The sequence below is a fragment of the Chiloscyllium plagiosum genome, unplaced genomic scaffold (assembly GCF_037043375.1).
Source record: "Chiloscyllium plagiosum isolate Xiang-an unplaced genomic scaffold, Cpla_swu_hap1 HiC_scaffold_42, whole genome shotgun sequence".
NCBI classification, from domain to species: domain Eukaryota; kingdom Metazoa; phylum Chordata; class Chondrichthyes; order Orectolobiformes; family Hemiscylliidae; genus Chiloscyllium; species Chiloscyllium plagiosum.
Genome location: NW_028270180.1, coordinates 44,701,052 through 44,723,108, shown reverse-complemented (window position 1 = coordinate 44,723,108; position 22,057 = coordinate 44,701,052). Strand labels below are relative to the sequence as shown.

General features: G+C 45.6%; 9 non-coding genes across 9 annotated transcripts; all 9 read right to left on the bottom strand.

The window, feature by feature from the left end:
- Positions 1 to 385: 385 nt before the first annotated feature.
- trnav-cac (transfer RNA valine (anticodon CAC)) lies at positions 386 to 458 on the bottom strand. The gene has a single exon. It is a non-coding gene; the product is annotated as a tRNA-Val (tRNA).
- A 1,219-nt stretch (positions 459 to 1,677) lies between these two features.
- Positions 1,678 to 1,759, bottom strand: trnal-cag (transfer RNA leucine (anticodon CAG)). The gene has a single exon. It is a non-coding gene; the product is annotated as a tRNA-Leu (tRNA).
- Positions 1,760 to 3,441: 1,682 nt separating this feature from the next.
- trnav-cac (transfer RNA valine (anticodon CAC)) lies at positions 3,442 to 3,514 on the bottom strand. The gene has a single exon. It is a non-coding gene; the product is annotated as a tRNA-Val (tRNA).
- A 1,219-nt stretch (positions 3,515 to 4,733) lies between these two features.
- trnal-cag (transfer RNA leucine (anticodon CAG)) lies at positions 4,734 to 4,815 on the bottom strand. Its single transcript has one exon. It is a non-coding gene; the product is annotated as a tRNA-Leu (tRNA).
- Positions 4,816 to 6,496: 1,681 nt separating this feature from the next.
- Positions 6,497 to 6,569, bottom strand: trnav-cac (transfer RNA valine (anticodon CAC)). The gene has a single exon. It is a non-coding gene; the product is annotated as a tRNA-Val (tRNA).
- Positions 6,570 to 7,788: 1,219 nt separating this feature from the next.
- On the bottom strand, positions 7,789 to 7,870 carry trnal-cag (transfer RNA leucine (anticodon CAG)). The gene has a single exon. It is a non-coding gene; the product is annotated as a tRNA-Leu (tRNA).
- Positions 7,871 to 9,551: 1,681 nt separating this feature from the next.
- trnav-cac (transfer RNA valine (anticodon CAC)) lies at positions 9,552 to 9,624 on the bottom strand. Its single transcript has one exon. It is a non-coding gene; the product is annotated as a tRNA-Val (tRNA).
- A 6,042-nt stretch (positions 9,625 to 15,666) lies between these two features.
- Positions 15,667 to 15,739, bottom strand: trnav-cac (transfer RNA valine (anticodon CAC)). The gene has a single exon. It is a non-coding gene; the product is annotated as a tRNA-Val (tRNA).
- Positions 15,740 to 21,792: 6,053 nt separating this feature from the next.
- trnav-cac (transfer RNA valine (anticodon CAC)) lies at positions 21,793 to 21,865 on the bottom strand. The gene has a single exon. It is a non-coding gene; the product is annotated as a tRNA-Val (tRNA).
- Positions 21,866 to 22,057: the final 192 nt, after the last annotated feature.

Sequence of the window (22,057 nt, the reverse complement as noted above, 5' to 3'; positions counted from 1 at the left end):
CAAATGAGGTCTTTCTGAGACGACCTTGGGGTACATTTGACAAACAGACAAGTTCAGGAATTCGTGGTGCGCTGTGACACCAGAGCATCTGCTTCTTTCCTGTCTTTGAACCGAGCCGCCTGCGCAAGGAAGGCAAATGCGGTACTGCTTTTCGTGGAAGGATCAGAAGGCGGTAACTACACTCTCCAACAGAATGGCATATGATCAGAACCAGGTTGGAGAAAAACTTAACAACGCTTTGCACTGTAATGAAATGGAATTGCATTACATTTCACGACCAGAGCAGATTTGTTCAAGGAAATTCGAAGGCAGGTTTGCAGATGGGAAAGCATGCAAGAAAGCTCAGCTCTTGTCCATGTAAAAGGCTGCAGTTGAAGAACAAAGCAGTTTCTGCCCAGTTTCGAACTGGGGACCTTTCGCGTGTGAGGCGAACGTGATGACCACTACACTACAGAAACAAGCCGGAGTCGGCAGTGCTGCGACTCAATGGCGTCCAACACTGAAAGTTGAATCCGTTCTACGTTTCACCTTTTTGTTTCCAATAGCTCGTTGTTGTCCAGCGTAATTGACATCTTGAAAACGTAAAAAAAAAGACACGTTAAATTGATGACAAAATATAGACAAAGCTGTCGTCGATGTTTGTACCGTAGGGCGAGGTGGAATAGGCTGGGACGACTTTCCCTGCAGCGTAACAGCTGCAACATGACCTTATGGAAGGGTGGTTAACTGAGTTTTACCCAAGTTGGTGTGAGTTGAAAACTCGAGAGCATAGCTTTAAGGTGATTGGGCTGAAAGTGACAAAGGACCTGAGGCACATTTCCCACAAAGAAGGTTGTGCGTGTTTGGAATGATCTACCAGAGGAAGTGGAGGAGGCTATTACACTCAGAAAATTGCAAAGGTAATCGGGTGAGTTTCTGGATATGATGCGTTTAGAGGGATTGGGGCCAAATGCTGGGGAACGGGACTTGTTTAATTTTGGCGATGTGGTGAGCACGGATGAGGTCCACCGAAGTATCTTTTTCCACGATGTACCCCAATTACGTCATGTTACCGGCTTTAAAGGATTACTTTTTAGCGGAGTTTGCCATCGCAGTCTGTGGCACAAACATTTAGTCTGTTCGATTGCTCACGGGAGAGGTAGTATTGTGAAACACTGCAGAAACGAACGACTTCCTTACTTTAGCTCCGACTGACCATACTCTGCGAAATTTTCCCAGATCCTCTGCTGAGAATTTTTGCTGCTGGAAGTTACCTCAGAAACCCTGTTAAATCGAAATGTATTGAGCGAATCGCAAAACAGAAAGCATTTAACACGGAACACAAACAAACTGGCATATCTCATGCATTTTCAGACACAGAGATGCATGAATGCTAAATGTGATACAGTCCGAGGGCATGAGTCATAAAGTAATCTCACAACTAACAACAGGGCATTTCCAAACGACTCTTTCAAAAAGCTCAACTTGCCTGGGATGGCAGAACTGTTTGCGATTTTCCGTGCGGGAGGCGAACACGATCATGACAGTAGAGACATTTTGAAATATTTGGCAGTATCCCACACCACAGTTAGTTCCCTGGGAAGCAAACCCCTTTTACTTTTGTTTTCAACATCAATATACAGTGGGCACCGAAACAGCATTTTAACAAGCTGCAGCGTTGGAGTTGATCAGCAGAAATGGCAGTGGTGGGATTCGAACCCACGCCCCTTTCGAGACTGGAACCTGGATCCAGCGCCTTAGACCGCTCGGCCACACTACCAGCCGGCCGCGCCTTCTTATTTTCTTGTATTTCCAATTGTGCTCCTGCATAACAACAGATGCAAAGTCACATGATAAGGGTTCCATGATTCCTCTCGGACTCGCACAGCTGCTGGGATGTCCTCTCGGACTGGCACAGCTACAATGTCAATTTCGCAGCAGATATTGATAGCCCATCAATCCAGACAAAAATCAATGGTAAACTGAGTCTATCTTCTCAGACTCTTTTCAGCTACAAATGTATCTGTGAGTGCTTAAGAATATGGGTTCGCTTATGATTTGGTCAAATAACCATGAGCTGCTTGACATTACTGCAATTTCGAATCTCGCTTTGCTAAATGATTTCACCCATTGCTCGAAACAGGACGACTTTCACGTTTACACGGAACACCAAACACACCGGACTACAGGGAAAATGCACAAACCTGAGCAGGCCGTAATCCACATCATACCGTGCAGCATAGTTTCAGTCACTGTGTCTGTGTTTTTTTTCAGAATAAGAGTCCCAAAGAATGTTCTCCACCCGAAAACCGGAGGTAACATTACAATCCGAGAACGACAGATCACATTGTGAGGATGCTCTGACCTCGGAGCCAGTTCTAGAAGCGACTTTCCTTGCCTTTTACCTTAACCGTGCAATGTGCTGCAGAGATGTTCACACCTGGACATGAGCCACATGGATACCAACTGCGTTGGAAACCTATGTGGGAATCGACGACAAGCGACTCGATAAATTTTGTTAAATTCCATGGTGCTTTTTAGAAATGCAGTTTCTGTTCACCTCAATCAAAACGGCAGTTTCTGAACATCGTAACAGAAGTCACAAGGTAATTACCTCACCGCACCCCCCACTCCGGAAGAGGTGCTAACTGCCCTTGAGTGCTTTTTGTTCTCGATGTGAAGAGCTTTCACGCCTGAGTCACCTTCACGTCTCTGGTTGCTGAGTGAATCACAAAGAAGGAATTTCACCAGAGCTGCAACTGCCTCACTTCTCCACTCGCCCTCCCCGTTTACATTTTCCTGCTCGTCAGTAATTTAAAGAAAACCAAATGGATGCGATGTCATTCTGTAGCCTCTCTGTCGATTCCTCCGTTTCAGTTCCAACATGACTTAGATCTCGGGGCGGACCTTAATACTAGCGACGCTATGAATGCGCAAGTCGAAAGGTTCCTCTGAGAGTGCAATTTCTTTCATTGCTGTTGCTGATTGAATGAGCCACTAACGTGCGAATTGCTCCAAAACATGATTCAGGATATCTGGTGCCAATTCTCGCACGTTGAATCACGATTGACAGCTTCCAAATGAGGTCTTTCTGAGACGACCTTGGGGTACATTTGACAAACAGACAAGTTCAGGAATTCGTGGTGCGCTGTGACACCAGAGCATCTGCTTCTTTCCTGTCTTTGAACCGAGCCGCCTGCGCAAGGAAGGCAAATGCGGTACTGCTTTTCGTGGAAGGATCAGAAGGCGGTAACTACACTCTCCAACAGAATGGCATATGATCAGAACCAGGTTGGAGAAAAACTTAACAACGCTTTGCACTGTAATGAAATGGAATTGCATTACATTTCACGACCAGAGCAGATTTGTTCAAGGAAATTCGAAGGCAGGTTTGCAGATGGGAAAGCATGCAAGAAAGCTCAGCTCTTGTCCATGTAAAAGGCTGCAGTTGAAGAACAAAGCAGTTTCTGCCCAGTTTCGAACTGGGGACCTTTCGCGTGTGAGGCGAACGTGATGACCACTACACTACAGAAACAAGCCGGAGTCGGCAGTGCTGCGACTCAATGGCGTCCAACACTGAAAGTTGAATCCGTTCTACGTTTCACCTTTTTGTTTCCAATAGCTCGTTGTTGTCCAGCGTAATTGACATCTTGAAAACGTAAAAAAAAAGACACGTTAAATTGATGACAAAATATAGACAAAGCTGTCGTCGATGTTTGTACCGTAGGGCGAGGTGGAATAGGCTGGGACGACTTTCCCTGCAGCGTAACAGCTGCAACATGACCTTATGGAAGGGTGGTTAACTGAGTTTTACCCAAGTTGGTGTGAGTTGAAAACTCGAGAGCATAGCTTTAAGGTGATTGGGCTGAAAGTGACAAAGGACCTGAGGCACATTTCCCACAAAGAAGGTTGTGCGTGTTTGGAATGATCTACCAGAGGAAGTGGAGGAGGCTATTACACTCAGAAAATTGCAAAGGTAATCGGGTGAGTTTCTGGATATGATGCGTTTAGAGGGATTGGGGCCAAATGCTGGGGAACGGGACTTGTTTAATTTTGGCGATGTGGTGAGCACGGATGAGGTCCACCGAAGTATCTTTTTCCACGATGTACCCCAATTACGTCATGTTACCGGCTTTAAAGGATTACTTTTTAGCGGAGTTTGCCATCGCAGTCTGTGGCACAAACATTTAGTCTGTTCGATTGCTCACGGGAGAGGTAGTATTGTGAAACACTGCAGAAACGAACGACTTCCTTACTTTAGCTCCGACTGACCATACTCTGCGAAATTTTCCCAGATCCTCTGCTGAGAATTTTTGCTGCTGGAAGTTACCTCAGAAACCCTGTTAAATCGAAATGTATTGAGCGAATCGCAAAACAGAAAGCATTTAACACGGAACACAAACAAACTGGCATATCTCATGCATTTTCAGACACAGAGATGCATGAATGCTAAATGTGATACAGTCCGAGGGCATGAGTCATAAAGTAATCTCACAACTAACAACAGGGCATTTCCAAACGACTCTTTCAAAAAGCTCAACTTGCCTGGGATGGCAGAACTGTTTGCGATTTTCCGAGCGGGAGGCGAACACGATCATGACAGTAGAGACATTTTGAAATATTTGGCAGTATCCCACACCACAGTTAGTTCCCTGGGAAGCAAACCCCTTTTACTTTTGTTTTCAACATCAATATACAGTGGGCACCGAAACAGCATTTTAACAAGCTGCAGCGTTGGAGTTGATCAGCAGAAATGGCAGTGGTGGGATTCGAACCCACGCCCCTTTCGAGACTGGAACCTGGATCCAGCGCCTTAGACCGCTCGGCCACACTACCAGCCGGCCGCGCCTTCTTATTTTCTTGTATTTCCAATTGTGCTCCTGCATAACAACAGATGCAAAGTCACATGATAAGGGTTCCATGATTCCTCTCGGACTCGCACAGCTGCTGGGATGTCCTCTCGGACTGGCACAGCTACAATGTCAATTTCGCAGCAGATATTGATAACCCATCAATCCAGACAAAAATCAATGGTAAACTGAGTCTATCTTCTCAGACTCTTTTCAGCTACAAATGTATCTGTGAGTGCTTAAGAATATGGGTTCGCTTATGATTTGGTCAAATAACCATGAGCTGCTTGACATTACTGCAATTTCGAATCTCGCTTTGCTAAATGATTTCACCCATTGCTCGAAACAGGACGACTTTCACGTTTACACGGAACACCAAACACACCGGACTACAGGGAAAATGCACAAACCTGAGCAGGCCGTAATCCACATCATACCGTGCAGCATAGTTTCAGTCACTGTGTCTGTTTTTTTTTCAGAATAAGAGTCCCAAAGAATGTTCTCCACCCGAAAACCGGAGGTAACATTACAATCCGAGAACGACAGATCACATTGTGAGGATGCTCTGACCTCGGAGCCAGTTCTAGAAGCGACTTTCCTTGCCTTTTACCTTAACCGTGCAATGTGCTGCAGAGATGTTCACACCTGGACATGAGCCACATGGATACCAACTGCGTTGGAAACCTATGTGGGAATCGACGACAAGCGACTCGATAAATTTTGTTAAATTCCATGGTGCTTTTTAGAAATGCAGTTTCTGTTCACCTCAATCAAAACGGCAGTTTCTGAACATCGTAACAGAAGTCACAAGGTAATTACCTCACCGCACCCCCCACTCCGGAAGAGGTGCTAACTGCCCTTGAGTGCTTTTTGTTCTCGATGTGAAGAGCTTTCACGCCTGAGTCACCTTCACGTCTCTGGTTGCTGAGTGAATCACAAAGAAGGAATTTCACCAGAGCTGCAACTGCCTCACTTCTCCACTCGCCCTCCCCGTTTACATTTTCCTGCTCGTCAGTAATTTAAAGAAAACCAAATGGATGCGATGTCATTCTGTAGCCTCTCTGTCGATTCCTCCGTTTCAGTTCCAACATGACTTAGATCTCGGGGCGGACCTTAATACTAGCGACGCTATGAATGCGCAAGTCGAAAGGTTCCTCTGAGAGTGCAATTTCTTTCATTGCTGTTGCTGATTGAATGAGCCACTAACGTGCGAATTGCTCCAAAACATGATTCAGGATATCTGGTGCCAATTCTCGCACGTTGAATCACGATTGACAGCTTCCAAATGAGGTCTTTCTGAGACGACCTTGGGGTACATTTGACAAACAGACAAGTTCAGGAATTCGTGGTGCGCTGTGACACCAGAGCATCTGCTTCTTTCCTGTCTTTGAACCGAGCCGCCTGCGCAAGGAAGGCAAATGCGGTACTGCTTTTCGTGGAAGGATCAGAAGGCGGTAACTACACTCTCCAACAGAATGGCATATGATCAGAACCAGGTTGGAGAAAAACTTAACAACGCTTTGCACTGTAATGAAATGGAATTGCATTACATTTCACGACCAGAGCAGATTTGTTCAAGGAAATTCGAAGGCAGGTTTGCAGATGGGAAAGCATGCAAGAAAGCTCAGCTCTTGTCCATGTAAAAGGCTGCAGTTGAAGAACAAAGCAGTTTCTGCCCAGTTTCGAACTGGGGACCTTTCGCGTGTGAGGCGAACGTGATGACCACTACACTACAGAAACAAGCCGGAGTCGGCAGTGCTGCGACTCAATGGCGTCCAACACTGAAAGTTGAATCCGTTCTACGTTTCACCTTTTTGTTTCCAATAGCTCGTTGTTGTCCAGCGTAATTGACATCTTGAAAACGTAAAAAAAAAGACACGTTAAATTGATGACAAAATATAGACAAAGCTGTCGTCGATGTTTGTACCGTAGGGCGAGGTGGAATAGGCTGGGACGACTTTCCCTGCAGCGTAACAGCTGCAACATGACCTTATGGAAGGGTGGTTAACTGAGTTTTACCCAAGTTGGTGTGAGTTGAAAACTCGAGAGCATAGCTTTAAGGTGATTGGGCTGAAAGTGACAAAGGACCTGAGGCACATTTCCCACAAAGAAGGTTGTGCGTGTTTGGAATGATCTACCAGAGGAAGTGGAGGAGGCTATTACACTCAGAAAATTGCAAAGGTAATCGGGTGAGTTTCTGGATATGATGCGTTTAGAGGGATTGGGGCCAAATGCTGGGGAACGGGACTTGTTTAATTTTGGCGATGTGGTGAGCACGGATGAGGTCCACCGAAGTATCTTTTTCCACGATGTACCCCAATTACGTCATGTTACCGGCTTTAAAGGATTACTTTTTAGCGGAGTTTGCCATCGCAGTCTGTGGCACAAACATTTAGTCTGTTCGATTGCTCACGGGAGAGGTAGTATTGTGAAACACTGCAGAAACGAACGACTTCCTTACTTTAGCTCCGACTGACCATACTCTGCGAAATTTTCCCAGATCCTCTGCTGAGAATTTTTGCTGCTAGAAGTTACCTCAGAAACCCTGTTAAATCGAAATGTATTGAGCGAATCGCAAAACAGAAAGCATTTAACACGGAACACAAACAAACTGGCATATCTCATGCATTTTCAGACACAGAGATGCATGAATGCTAAATGTGATACAGTCCGAGGGCATGAGTCATAAAGTAATCTCACAACTAACAACAGGGCATTTCCAAACGACTCTTTCAAAAAGCTCAACTTGCCTGGGATGGCAGAACTGTTTGCGATTTTCCGAGCGGGAGGCGAACACGATCATGACAGTAGAGACATTTTGAAATATTTGGCAGTATCCCACACCACAGTTAGTTCCCTGGGAAGCAAACCCCTTTTACTTTTGTTTTCAACATCAATATACAGTGGGCACCGAAACAGCATTTTAACAAGCTGCAGCGTTGGAGTTGATCAGCAGAAATGGCAGTGGTGGGATTCGAACCCACGCCCCTTTCGAGACTGGAACCTGGATCCAGCGCCTTAGACCGCTCGGCCACACTACCAGCCGGCCGCGCCTTCTTATTTTCTTGTATTTCCAATTGTGCTCCTGCATAACAACAGATGCAAAGTCACATGATAAGGGTTCCATGATTCCTCTCGGACTCGCACAGCTGCTGGGATGTCCTCTCGGACTGGCACAGCTACAATGTCAATTTCGCAGCAGATATTGATAACCCATCAATCCAGACAAAAATCAATGGTAAACTGAGTCTATCTTCTCAGACTCTTTTCAGCTACAAATGTATCTGTGAGTGCTTAAGAATATGGGTTCGCTTATGATTTGGTCAAATAACCATGAGCTGCTTGACATTACTGCAATTTCGAATCTCGCTTTGCTAAATGATTTCACCCATTGCTCGAAACAGGACGACTTTCACGTTTACACGGAACACCAAACACACCGGACTACAGGGAAAATGCACAAACCTGAGCAGGCCGTAATCCACATCATACCGTGCAGCATAGTTTCAGTCACTGTGTCTGTTTTTTTTTCAGAATAAGAGTCCCAAAGAATGTTCTCCACCCGAAAACCGGAGGTAACATTACAATCCGAGAACGACAGATCACATTGTGAGGATGCTCTGACCTCGGAGCCAGTTCTAGAAGCGACTTTCCTTGCCTTTTACCTTAACCGTGCAATGTGCTGCAGAGATGTTCACACCTGGACATGAGCCACATGGATACCAACTGCGTTGGAAACCTATGTGGGAATCGACGACAAGCGACTCGATAAATTTTGTTAAATTCCATGGTGCTTTTTAGAAATGCAGTTTCTGTTCACCTCAATCAAAACGGCAGTTTCTGAACATCGTAACAGAAGTCACAAGGTAATTACCTCACCGCACCCCCCACTCCGGAAGAGGTGCTAACTGCCCTTGAGTGCTTTTTGTTCTCGATGTGAAGAGCTTTCACGCCTGAGTCACCTTCACGTCTCTGGTTGCTGAGTGAATCACAAAGAAGGAATTTCACCAGAGCTGCAACTGCCTCACTTCTCCACTCGCCCTCCCCGTTTACATTTTCCTGCTCGTCAGTAATTTAAAGAAAACCAAATGGATGCGATGTCATTCTGTAGCCTCTCTGTCGATTCCTCCGTTTCAGTTCCAACATGACTTAGATCTCGGGGCGGACCTTAATACTAGCGACGCTATGAATGCGCAAGTCGAAAGGTTCCTCTGAGAGTGCAATTTCTTTCATTGCTGTTGCTGATTGAATGAGCCACTAACGTGCGAATTGCTCCAAAACATGATTCAGGATATCTGGTGCCAATTCTCGCACGTTGAATCACGATTGACAGCTTCCAAATGAGGTCTTTCTGAGACGACCTTGGGGTACATTTGACAAACAGACAAGTTCAGGAATTCGTGGTGCGCTGTGACACCAGAGCATCTGCTTCTTTCCTGTCTTTGAACCGAGCCGCCTGCGCAAGGAAGGCAAATGCGGTACTGCTTTTCGTGGAAGGATCAGAAGGCGGTAACTACACTCTCCAACAGAATGGCATATGATCAGAACCAGGTTGGAGAAAAACTTAACAACGCTTTGCACTGTAATGAAATGGAATTGCATTACATTTCACGACCAGAGCAGATTTGTTCAAGGAAATTCGAAGGCAGGTTTGCAGATGGGAAAGCATGCAAGAAAGCTCAGCTCTTGTCCATGTAAAAGGCTGCAGTTGAAGAACAAAGCAGTTTCTGCCCAGTTTCGAACTGGGGACCTTTCGCGTGTGAGGCGAACGTGATGACCACTACACTACAGAAACAAGCCGGAGTCGGCAGTGCTGCGACTCAATGGCGTCCAACACTGAAAGTTGAATCCGTTCTACGTTTCACCTTTTTGTTTCCAATAGCTCGTTGTTGTCCAGCGTAATTGACATCTTGAAAACGTAAAAAAAAAGACACGTTAAATTGATGACAAAATATAGACAAAGCTGTCGTCGATGTTTGTACCGTAGGGCGAGGTGGAATAGGCTGGGACGACTTTCCCTGCAGCGTAACAGCTGCAACATGACCTTATGGAAGGGTGGTTAACTGAGTTTTACCCAAGTTGGTGTGAGTTGAAAACTCGAGAGCATAGCTTTAAGGTGATTGGGCTGAAAGTGACAAAGGACCTGAGGCACATTTCCCACAAAGAAGGTTGTGCGTGTTTGGAATGATCTACCAGAGGAAGTGGAGGAGGCTATTACACTCAGAAAATTGCAAAGGTAATCGGGTGAGTTTCTGGATATGATGCGTTTAGAGGGATTGGGGCCAAATGCTGGGGAACGGGACTTGTTTAATTTTGGCGATGTGGTGAGCACGGATGAGGTCCACCGAAGTATCTTTTTCCACGATGTACCCCAATTACGTCATGTTACCGGCTTTAAAGGATTACTTTTTAGCGGAGTTTGCCATCGCAGTCTGTGGCACAAACATTTAGTCTGTTCGATTGCTCACGGGAGAGGTAGTATTGTGAAACACTGCAGAAACGAACGACTTCCTTACTTTAGCTCCGACTGACCATACTCTGCGAAATTTTCCCAGATCCTCTGCTGAGAATTTTTGCTGCTGGAAGTTACCTCAGAAACCCTGTTAAATCGAAATGTATTGAGCGAATCGCAAAACAGAAAGCATTTAACACGGAACACAAACAAACTGGCATATCTCATGCATTTTCAGACACAGAGATGCATGAATGCTAAATGTGATACAGTCCGAGGGCATGAGTCATAAAGTAATCTCACAACTAACAACAGGGCATTTCCAAACGACTCTTTCAAAAAGCTCAACTTGCCTGGGATGGCAGAACTGTTTGCGATTTTCCGAGCGGGAGGCGAACACGATCATGACAGTAGAGACATTTTGAAATATTTGGCAGTATCCCACACCACAGTTAGTTCCCTGGGAAGCAAACCCCTTTTACTTTTGTTTTCAACATCAATATACAGTGGGCACCGAAACAGCATTTTAACAAGCTGCAGCGTTGGAGTTGATCAGCAGAAATGGCAGTGGTGGGATTCGAACACACGCCCCTTTCGAGACTGGAACCTGGATCCAGCGCCTTAGACCGCTCGGCCACACTACCAGCCGGCCGCGCCTTCTTATTTTCTTGTATTTCCAATTGTGCTCCTGCATAACAACAGATGCAAAGTCACATGATAAGGGTTCCATGATTCCTCTCGGACTCGCACAGCTGCTGGGATGTCCTCTCGGACTGGCACAGCTACAATGTCAATTTCGCAGCAGATATTGATAGCCCATCAATCCAGACAAAAATCAATGGTAAACTGAGTCTATCTTCTCAGACTCTTTTCAGCTACAAATGTATCTGTGAGTGCTTAAGAATATGGGTTCGCTTATGATTTGGTCAAATAACCATGAGCTGCTTGACATTACTGCAATTTCGAATCTCGCTTTGCTAAATGATTTCACCCATTGCTCGAAACAGGACGACTTTCACGTTTACACGGAACACCAAACACACCGGACTACAGGGAAAATGCACAAACCTGAGCAGGCCGTAATCCACATCATACCGTGCAGCATAGTTTCAGTCACTGTGTCTGTTTTTTTTCAGAATAAGAGTCCCAAAGAATGTTCTCCACCCGAAAACCGGAGGTAACATTACAATCCGAGAACGACAGATCACATTGTGAGGATGCTCTGACCTCGGAGCCAGTTCTAGAAGCGACTTTCCTTGCCTTTTACCTTAACCGTGCAATGTGCTGCAGAGATGTTCACACCTGGACATGAGCCACATGGATACCAACTGCGTTGGAAACCTATGTGGGAATCGACGACAAGCGACTCGATAAATTTTGTTAAATTCCATGGTGCTTTTTAGAAATGCAGTTTCTGTTCACCTCAATCAAAACGGCAGTTTCTGAACATAGTAACAGAAGTCACAAGGTAATTACCTCACCGCACCCCCCACTCCGGAAGAGGTGCTAACTGCCCTTGAGTGCTTTTTGTTCTCGATGTGAAGAGCTTTCACGCCTGAGTCACCTTCACGTCTCTGGTTGCTGAGTGAATCACAAAGAAGGAATTTCACCAGAGCTGCAACTGCCTCACTTCTCCACTCGCCCTCCCCGTTTACATTTTCCTGCTCGTCAGTAATTTAAAGAAAACCAAATGGATGCGATGTCATTCTGTAGCCTCTCTGTCGATTCCTCCGTTTCAGTTCCAACATGACTTAGATCTCGGGGCGGACCTTAATACTAGCGACGCTATGAATGCGCAAGTCGAAAGGTTCCTCTGAGAGTGCAATTTCTTTCATTGCTGTTGCTGATTGAATGAGCCACTAACGTGCGAATTGCTCCAAAACATGATTCAGGATATCTGGTGCCAATTCTCGCACGTTGAATCACGATTGACAGCTTCCAAATGAGGTCTTTCTGAGACGACCTTGGGGTACATTTGACAAACAGACAAGTTCAGGAATTCGTGGTGCGCTGTGACACCAGAGCATCTGCTTCTTTCCTGTCTTTGAACCGAGCCGCCTGCGCAAGGAAGGCAAATGCGGTACTGCTTTTCGTGGAAGGATCAGAAGGCGGTAACTACACTCTCCAACAGAATGGCATATGATCAGAACCAGGTTGGAGAAAAACTTAACAACGCTTTGCACTGTAATGAAATGGAATTGCATTACATTTCACGACCAGAGCAGATTTGTTCAAGGAAATTCGAAGGCAGGTTTGCAGATGGGAAAGCATGCAAGAAAGCTCAGCTCTTGTCCATGTAAAAGGCTGCAGTTGAAGAACAAAGCAGTTTCTGCCCAGTTTAGAACTGGGGATCTTTCGCGTGTGAGGCGAACGTGATGACCACTACACTACAGAAACAAGCCGGAGTCGGCAGTGCTGCGACTCAATGGCGTCCAACACTGAAAGTTGAATCCGTTCTACGTTTCACCTTTTTGTTTCCAATAGCTCGTTGTTGTCCAGCGTAATTGACATCTTGAAAACGTAAAAAAAAAGACACGTTAAATTGATGACAAAATATAGACAAAGCTGTCGTCGATGTTTGTACCGTAGGGCGAGGTGGAATAGGCTGGGACGACTTTCCCTGCAGCGTAACAGCTGCAACATGACCTTATGGAAGGGTGGTTAACTGAGTTTTACCCAAGTTGGTGTGAGTTGAAAACTCGAGAGCATAGCTTTAAGGTGATTGGGCTGAAAGTGACAAAGGACCTGAGGCACATTTCCCACAAAGAAGGTTGTGCGTGTTTGGAATGATCTACCAGAGGAAGTGGAGGAGGCTATTACACTCAGAAAATTGCAAAGGTAATCGGGTGAGTTTCTGGATATGATGCGTTTAGAGGGATTGGGGCCAAATGCTGGGGAACGGGACTTGTTTAATTTTGGCGATGTGGTGAGCACGGATGAGGTCCACCGAAGTATCTTTTTCCACGATGTACCCCAATTACGTCATGTTACCGGCTTTAAAGGATTACTTTTTAGCGGAGTTTGCCATCGCAGTCTGTGGCACAAACATTTAGTCTGTTCGATTGCTCACGGGAGAGGTAGTATTGTGAAACACTGCAGAAACGAACGACTTCCTTACTTTAGCTCCGACTGACCATACTCTGCGAAATTTTCCCAGATCCTCTGCTGAGAATTTTTGCTGCTGGAAGTTACCTCAGAAACCCTGTTAAATCGAAATGTATTGAGCGAATCGCAAAACAGAAAGCATTTAACACGGAACACAAACAAACTGGCATATCTCATGCATTTTCAGACACAGAGATGCATGAATGCTAAATGTGATACAGTCCGAGGGCATGAGTCATAAAGTAATCTCACAACTAACAACAGGGCATTTCCAAACGACTCTTTCAAAAAGCTCAACTTGCCTGGGATGGCAGAACTGTTTGCGATTTTCCGAGCGGGAGGCGAACACGATCATGACAGTAGAGACATTTTGAAATATTTGGCAGTATCCCACACCACAGTTAGTTCCCTGGGAAGCAAACCCCTTTTACTTTTGTTTTCAACATCAATATACAGTGGGCACCGAAACAGCATTTTAACAAGCTGCAGCGTTGGAGTTGATCAGCAGAAATGGCAGTGGTGGGATTCGAACCCACGCCCCTTTCGAGACTCGAGACTGGAACCTGGATCCAGCGCCTTAGACCGCTCGGCCACACTACCAGCCGGCCGGGTCTTCTTATTTTCTTGTATTTCCAATTGTGCTCCTGCATAACAACAGATGCAAAGTCACATGATAATGTTCCATGATTCCTCTCGGACTCGCACAGCTGCTGGGATGTCCTCTCGGACTGGCACAGCTACAATGTCAATTTCGCAGCAGATATTGATAGCCCATCAATCCAGACAAAAATCAATGGTAAACTGAGTCTATCTTCTCAGACTCTTTTCAGCTACAAATGTATCTGTGAGTGCTTAAGAATATGGGTTCGCTTATGATTTGGTCAAATAACCATGAGCTGCTTGACATTACTGCAATTTCGAATCTCGCTTTGCTAAATGATTTCACCCATTGCTCGAAACAGGACGACTTTCACGTTTACACGGAACACCAAACACACCGGACTACAGGGAAAATGCACAAACCTGAGCAGGCCGTAATCCACATCATACCGTGCAGCATAGTTTCAGTCACTGTGTCTGTTTTTTTTTCAGAATAAGAGTCCCAAAGAATGTTCTCCACCCGAAAACCGGAGGTAACATTACAATCCGAGAACGACAGATCACATTGTGAGGATGCTCTGACCTCGGAGCCAGTTCTAGAAGCGACTTTCCTTGCCTTTTACCTTAACCGTGCAATGTGCTGCAGAGATGTTCACACCTGGACATGAGCCACATGGATACCAACTGCGTTGGAAACCTATGTGGGAATCGACGACAAGCGACTCGATAAATTTTGTTAAATTCCATGGTGCTTTTTAGAAATGCAGTTTCTGTTCACCTCAATCAAAACGGCAGTTTCTGAACATCGTAACAGAAGTCACAAGGTAATTACCTCACCGCACCCCCCACTCCGGAAGAGGTGCTAACTGCCCTTGAGTGCTTTTTGTTCTCGATGTGAAGAGCTTTCACGCCTGAGTCACCTTCACGTCTCTGGTTGCTGAGTGAATCACAAAGAAGGAATTTCACCAGAGCTGCAACTGCCTCACTTCTCCACTCGCCCTCCCCGTTTACATTTTCCTGCTCGTCAGTAATTTAAAGAAAACCAAATGGATGCGATGTCATTCTGTAGCCTCTCTGTCGATTCCTCCGTTTCAGTTCCAACATGACTTAGATCTCGGGGCGGACCTTAATACTAGCGACGCTATGAATGCGCAAGTTGAAAGGTTCCTCTGAGAGTGCAATTTCTTTCATTGCTGTTGCTGATTGAATGAGCCACTAACGTGCGAATTGCTCCAAAACATGATTCAGGATATCTGGTGCCAATTCTCGCACGTTGAATCACGATTGACAGCTTCCAAATGAGGTCTTTCTGAGACGACCTTGGGGTACATTTGACAAACAGACAAGTTCAGGAATTCGTGGTGCGCTGTGACACCAGAGCATCTGCTTCTTTCCTGTCTTTGAACCGAGCCGCCTGCGCAAGGAAGGCAAATGCGGTACTGCTTTTCGTGGAAGGATCAGAAGGCGGTAACTACACTCTCCAACAGAATGGCATATGATCAGAACCAGGTTGGAGAAAAACGTAACAACGCTTTGCACTGTAATGAAATGGAATTGCATTACATTTCACTACCAGAGCAGATTTGTTCAAGGAAATTCGAAGGCAGGTTTGCAGATGGGAAAGCATGCAAGAAAGCTCAGCTCTTGTCCATGAAAAAGGCTGCAGTTGAAGAACAAAGCAGTTTCTGCCCAGTTTCGAACTGGGGACCTTTCGCGTGTGAGGCGAACGTGATGACCACTACACTACAGAAACAAGCCGGAGTCGGCAGTGCTGCGACTCAATGGCGTCCAACACTGAAAGTTGAATCCGTTCTACGTTTCACCTTTTTGGTTCCAATAGCTCGTTGTTGTCCAGCGTAATTGACATCTTGAAAACGTAAAAAAAAAGACACGTTAAATTGATGACAAAATATAGACAAAGCTGTCGTCGATGTTTGTACCGTAGGGCGAGGTGGAATAGGCTGGGACGACTTTCCCTGCAGCGTAACAGCTGCAACATGACCTTATGGAAGGGTGGTTAACTGAGTTTTACCCAAGTTGGTGTGAGTTGAAAACTCGAGAGCATAGCTTTAAGGTGATTGGGCTGAAAGTGACAAAGGACCTGAGGCACATTTCCCACAAAGAAGGTTGTGCGTGTTTGGAATGATCTACCAGAGGAAGTGGAGGAGGCTATTACACTCAGAAAATTGCAAAGGTAATCGGGTGAGTTTCTGGATATGATGCGTTTAGAGGGATTGGGGCCAAATGCTGGGGAACGGGACTTGTTTAATTTTGGCGATGTGGTGAGCACGGATGAGGTCCACCGAAGTATCTTTTTCCACGATGTACCCCAATTACGTCATGTTACCGGCTTTAAAGGATTACTTTTTAGCGGAGTTTGCCATCGCAGTCTGTGGCACAAACATTTAGTCTGTTCGATTGCTCACGGGAGAGGTAGTATTGTGAAACACTGCAGAAACGAACGACTTCCTTACTTTAGCTCCGACTGACCATACTCTGCGAAATTTTCCCAGGTCCTCTGCTGAGAATTTTTGCTGCTGGAAGTTACCTCAGAAACCCTATTAAATCGAAATGTATTGAGCGAATCGCAAAACAGAAAGCATTTAACACGGAACACAAACAAACTGGCATATCTCATGCATTTTCAGACACAGAGATGCATGAATGCTAAATGTGATACAGTCCGAGGGCATGAGTCATAAAGTAATCTCACAACTAACAACAGGGCATTTCCAAACGACTCTTTCAAAAAGCTCAACTTGCCTGGGATGGCAGAACTGTTTGCGATTTTCCGAGCGGGAGGCGAACACGATCATGACAGTAGAGACATTTTGAAATATTTGGCAGTATCCCACACCACAGTTAGTTCCCTGGGAAGCAAACCCCTTTTACTTTTGTTTTCAACATCAATATACAGTGGGCACCGAAACAGCATTTTAACAAGCTGCAGCGTTGGAGTTGATCAGCAGAAATGGCAGTGGTGGGATTCGAACACACGCCCCTTTCGAGACTCGAGACTGGAACCTGGATCCAGCGCCTTAGACCGCTCGGCCACACTACCAGCCGGCCGCGCCTTCTTATTTTCTTGTATTTCCAATTGTGCTCCTGCATAACAACAGATGCAAAGTCACATGATAAGGGTTCCATGATTCCTCTCGGACTCGCACAGCTGCTGGGATGTCCTCTCGGACTGGCACAGCTACAATGTCAATTTCGCAGCAGATATTGATAGCCCATCAATCCAGACAAAAATCAATGGTAAACTGAGTCTATCTTCTCAGACTCTTTTCAGCTACAAATGTATCTGTGAGTGCTTAAGAATATGGGTTCGCTTATGATTTGGTCAAATAACCATGAGCTGCTTGACATTACTGCAATTTCGAATCTCGCTTTGCTAAATGATTTCACCCATTGCTCGAAACAGGACGACTTTCACGTTTACACGGAACACCAAACACACCGGACTACAGGGAAAATGCACAAACCTGAGCAGGCCGTAATCCACATCATACCGTGCAGCATAGTTTCAGTCACTGTGTCTGTTTTTTTTTTCAGAATAAGAGTCCCAAAGAATGTTCTCCACCCGAAAACCGGAGGTAACATTACAATCCGAGAACGACAGATCACATTGTGAGGATGCTCTGACCTCGGAGCCAGTTCTAGAAGCGACTTTCCTTGCCTTTTACCTTAACCGTGCAATGTGCTGCAGAGATGTTCACACCTGGACATGAGCCACATGGATACCAACTGCGTTGGAAACCTATGTGGGAATCGACGACAAGCGACTCGATAAATTTTGTTAAATTCCATGGTGCTTTTTAGAAATGCAGTTTCTGTTCACCTCAATCAAAACGGCAGTTTCTGAACATCGTAACAGAAGTCACAAGGTAATTACCTCACCGCACCCCCCACTCCGGAAGAGGTGCTAACTGCCCTTGAGTGCTTTTTGTTCTCGATGTGAAGAGCTTTCACGCCTGAGTCACCTTCACGTCTCTGGTTGCTGAGTGAATCACAAAGAAGGAATTTCACCAGAGCTGCAACTGCCTCACTTCTCCACTCGCCCTCCCCGTTTACATTTTCCTGCTCGTCAGTAATTTAAAGAAAACCAAATGGATGCGATGTCATTCTGTAGCCTCTCTGTCGATTCCTCCGTTTCAGTTCCAACATGACTTAGATCTCGGGGCGGACCTTAATACTAGCGACGCTATGAATGCGCAAGTCGAAAGGTTCCTCTGAGAGTGCAATTTCTTTCATTGCTGTTGCTGATTGAATGAGCCACTAACGTGCGAATTGCTCCAAAACATGATTCAGGATATCTGGTGCCAATTCTCGCACGTTGAATCACGATTGACAGCTTCCAAATGAGGTCTTTCTGAGACGACCTTGGGGTACATTTGACAAACAGACAAGTTCAGGAATTCGTGGTGCGCTGTGACACCAGAGCATCTGCTTCTTTCCTGTCTTTGAACCGAGCCGCCTGCGCAAGGAAGGCAAATGCGGTACTGCTTTTCGTGGAAGGATCAGAAGGCGGTAACTACACTCTCCAACAGAATGGCATATGATCAGAACCAGGTTGGAGAAAAACGTAACAACGCTTTGCACTGTAATGAAATGGAATTGCATTACATTTCACTACCAGAGCAGATTTGTTCAAGGAAATTCGAAGGCAGGTTTGCAGATGGGAAAGCATGCAAGAAAGCTCAGCTCTTGTCCATGAAAAAGGCTGCAGTTGAAGAACAAAGCAGTTTCTGCCCAGTTTCGAACTGGGGACCTTTCGCGTGTGAGGCGAACGTGATGACCACTACACTACGGAAACAAGCCGGAGTCGGCAGTGCTGCGACTCAATGGCGTCCAACACTGAAAGTTGAATCCGTTCTACGTTTCACCTTTTTGTTTCCAATAGCTCGTTGTTGTCCAGCGTAATTGACATCTTGAAAACGTAAAAAAAAAGACACGTTAAATTGATGACAAAATATAGACAAAGCTGTCGTCGATGTTTGTACCGTAGGGCGAGGTGGAATAGGCTGGGACGACTTTCCCTGCAGCGTAACAGCTGCAACATGACCTTATGGAAGGGTGGTTAACTGAGTTTTACCCAAGTTGGTGTGAGTTGAAAACTCGAGAGCATAGCTTTAAGGTGATTGAGCTGAAAGTGACAAAGGACCTGAGGCACATTTCCCACAAAGAAGGTTGTGCGTGTTTGGAATGATCTACCAGAGGAAGTGGAGGAGGCTATTACACTCAGAAAATTGCAAAGGTAATCGGGTGAGTTTCTGGATATGATGCGTTTAGAGGGATTGGGGCCAAATGCTGGGGAACGGGACTTGTTTAATTTTGGCGATGTGGTGAGCACGGATGAGGTCCACCGAAGTATCTTTTTCCACGATGTACCCCAATTACGTCATGTTACCGGCTTTAAAGGATTACTTTTTAGCGGAGTTTGCCATCGCAGTCTGTGGCACAAACATTTAGTCTGTTCGATTGCTCACGGGAGAGGTAGTATTGTGAAACACTGCAGAAACGAACGACTTCCTTACTTTAGCTCCGACTGACCATACTCTGCGAAATTTTCCCAGGTCCTCTGCTGAGAATTTTTGCTGCTGGAAGTTACCTCAGAAACCCTATTAAATCGAAATGTATTGAGCGAATCGCAAAACAGAAAGCATTTAACACGGAACACAAACAAACTGGCATATCTCATGCATTTTCAGACACAGAGATGCATGAATGCTAAATGTGATACAGTCCGAGGGCATGAGTCATAAAGTAATCTCACAACTAACAACAGGGCATTTCCAAACGACTCTTTCAAAAAGCTCAACTTGCCTGGGATGGCAGAACTGTTTGCGATTTTCCGAGCGGGAGGCGAACACGATCATGACAGTAGAGACATTTTGAAATATTTGGCAGTATCCCACACCACAGTTAGTTCCCTGGGAAGCAAACCCCTTTTACTTTTGTTTTCAACATCAATATACAGTGGGCACCGAAACAGCATTTTAACAAGCTGCAGCGTTGGAGTTGATCAGCAGAAATGGCAGTGGTGGGATTCGAACCCACGCCCCTTTCGAGACTCGAGACTGGAACCTGGATCCAGCGCCTTAGACCGCTCGGCCACACTACCAGCCGGCCGCGCCTTCTTATTTTCTTGTATTTCCAATTGTGCTCCTGCATAACAACAGATGCAAAGTCACATGATAAGGGTTCCATGATTCCTCTCGGACTCGCACAGCTGCTGGGATGTCCTCTCGGACTGGCACAGCTACAATGTCAATTTCGCAGCAGATATTGATAGCCCATCAATCCAGACAAAAATCAATGGTAAACTGAGTCTATCTTCTCAGACTCTTTTCAGCTACAAATGTATCTGTGAGTGCTTAAGAATATGGGTTCGCTTATGATTTGGTCAAATAACCATGAGCTGCTTGACATTACTGCAATTTCGAATCTCGCTTTGCTAAATGATTTCACCCATTGCTCGAAACAGGACGACTTTCACGTTTACACGGAACACCAAACACACCGGACTACAGGGAAAATGCACAAACCTGAGCAGGCCGTAATCCACATCATACCGTGCAGCATAGTTTCAGTCACTGTGTCTGTTTTTTTTTTCAGAATAAGAGTCCCAAAGAATGTTCTCCACCCGAAAACCGGAGGTAACATTACAATCCGAGAACGACAGATCACATTGTGAGGATGCTCTGACCTCGGAGCCAGTTCTAGAAGCGACTTTCCTTGCCTTTTACCTTAACCGTGCAATGTGCTGCAGAGATGTTCACACCTGGACATGAGCCACATGGATACCAACTGCGTTGGAAACCTATGTGGGAATCGACGACAAGCGACTCGATAAATTTTGTTAAATTCCATGGTGCTTTTTAGAAATGCAGTTTCTGTTCACCTCAATCAAAACGGCAGTTTCTGAACATCGTAACAGAAGTCACAAGGTAATTACCTCACCGCACCCCCCACTCCGGAAGAGGTGCTAACTGCCCTTGAGTGCTTTTTGTTCTCGATGTGAAGAGCTTTCACGCCTGAGTCACCTTCACGTCTCTGGTTGCTGAGTGAATCACAAAGAAGGAATTTCACCAGAGCTGCAACTGCCTCACTTCTCCACTCGCCCTCCCCGTTTACATTTTCCTGCTCGTCAGTAATTTAAAGAAAACCAAATGGATGCGATGTCATTCTGTAGCCTCTCTGTCGATTCCTCCGTTTCAGTTCCAACATGACTTAGATCTCGGGGCGGACCTTAATACTAGCGACGCTATGAATGCGCAAGTCGAAAGGTTCCTCTGAGAGTGCAATTTCTTTCATTGCTGTTGCTGATTGAATGAGCCACTAACGTGCGAATTGCTCCAAAACATGATTCAGGATATCTGGTGCCAATTCTCGCACGTTGAATCACGATTGACAGCTTCCAAATGAGGTCTTTCTGAGACGACCTTGGGGTACATTTGACAAACAGACAAGTTCAGGAATTCGTGGTGCGCTGTGACACCAGAGCATCTGCTTCTTTCCTGTCTTTGAACCGAGCCGCCTGCGCAAGGAAGGCAAATGCGGTACTGCTTTTCGTGGAAGGATCAGAAGGCGGTAACTACACTCTCCAACAGAATGGCATATGATCAGAACCAGGTTGGAGAAAAACGTAACAACGCTTTGCACTGTAATGAAATGGAATTGCATTACATTTCACTACCAGAGCAGATTTGTTCAAGGAAATTCGAAGGCAGGTTTGCAGATGGGAAAGCATGCAAGAAAGCTCAGCTCTTGTCCATGAAAAAGGCTGCAGTTGAAGAACAAAGCAGTTTCTGCCCAGTTTCGAACTGGGGACCTTTCGCGTGTGAGGCGAACGTGATGACCACTACACTACAGAAACAAGCCGGAGTCGGCAGTGCTGCGACTCAATGGCGTCCAACACTGAAAGTTGAATCCGTTCTACGTTTCACCTTTTTGTTTCCAATAGCTCGTTGTTGTCCAGCGTAATTGACATCTTGAAAACGTAAAAAAAAAGACACGTTAAATTGATGACAAAATATAGACAAAGCTGTCGTCGATGTTTGTACCGTAG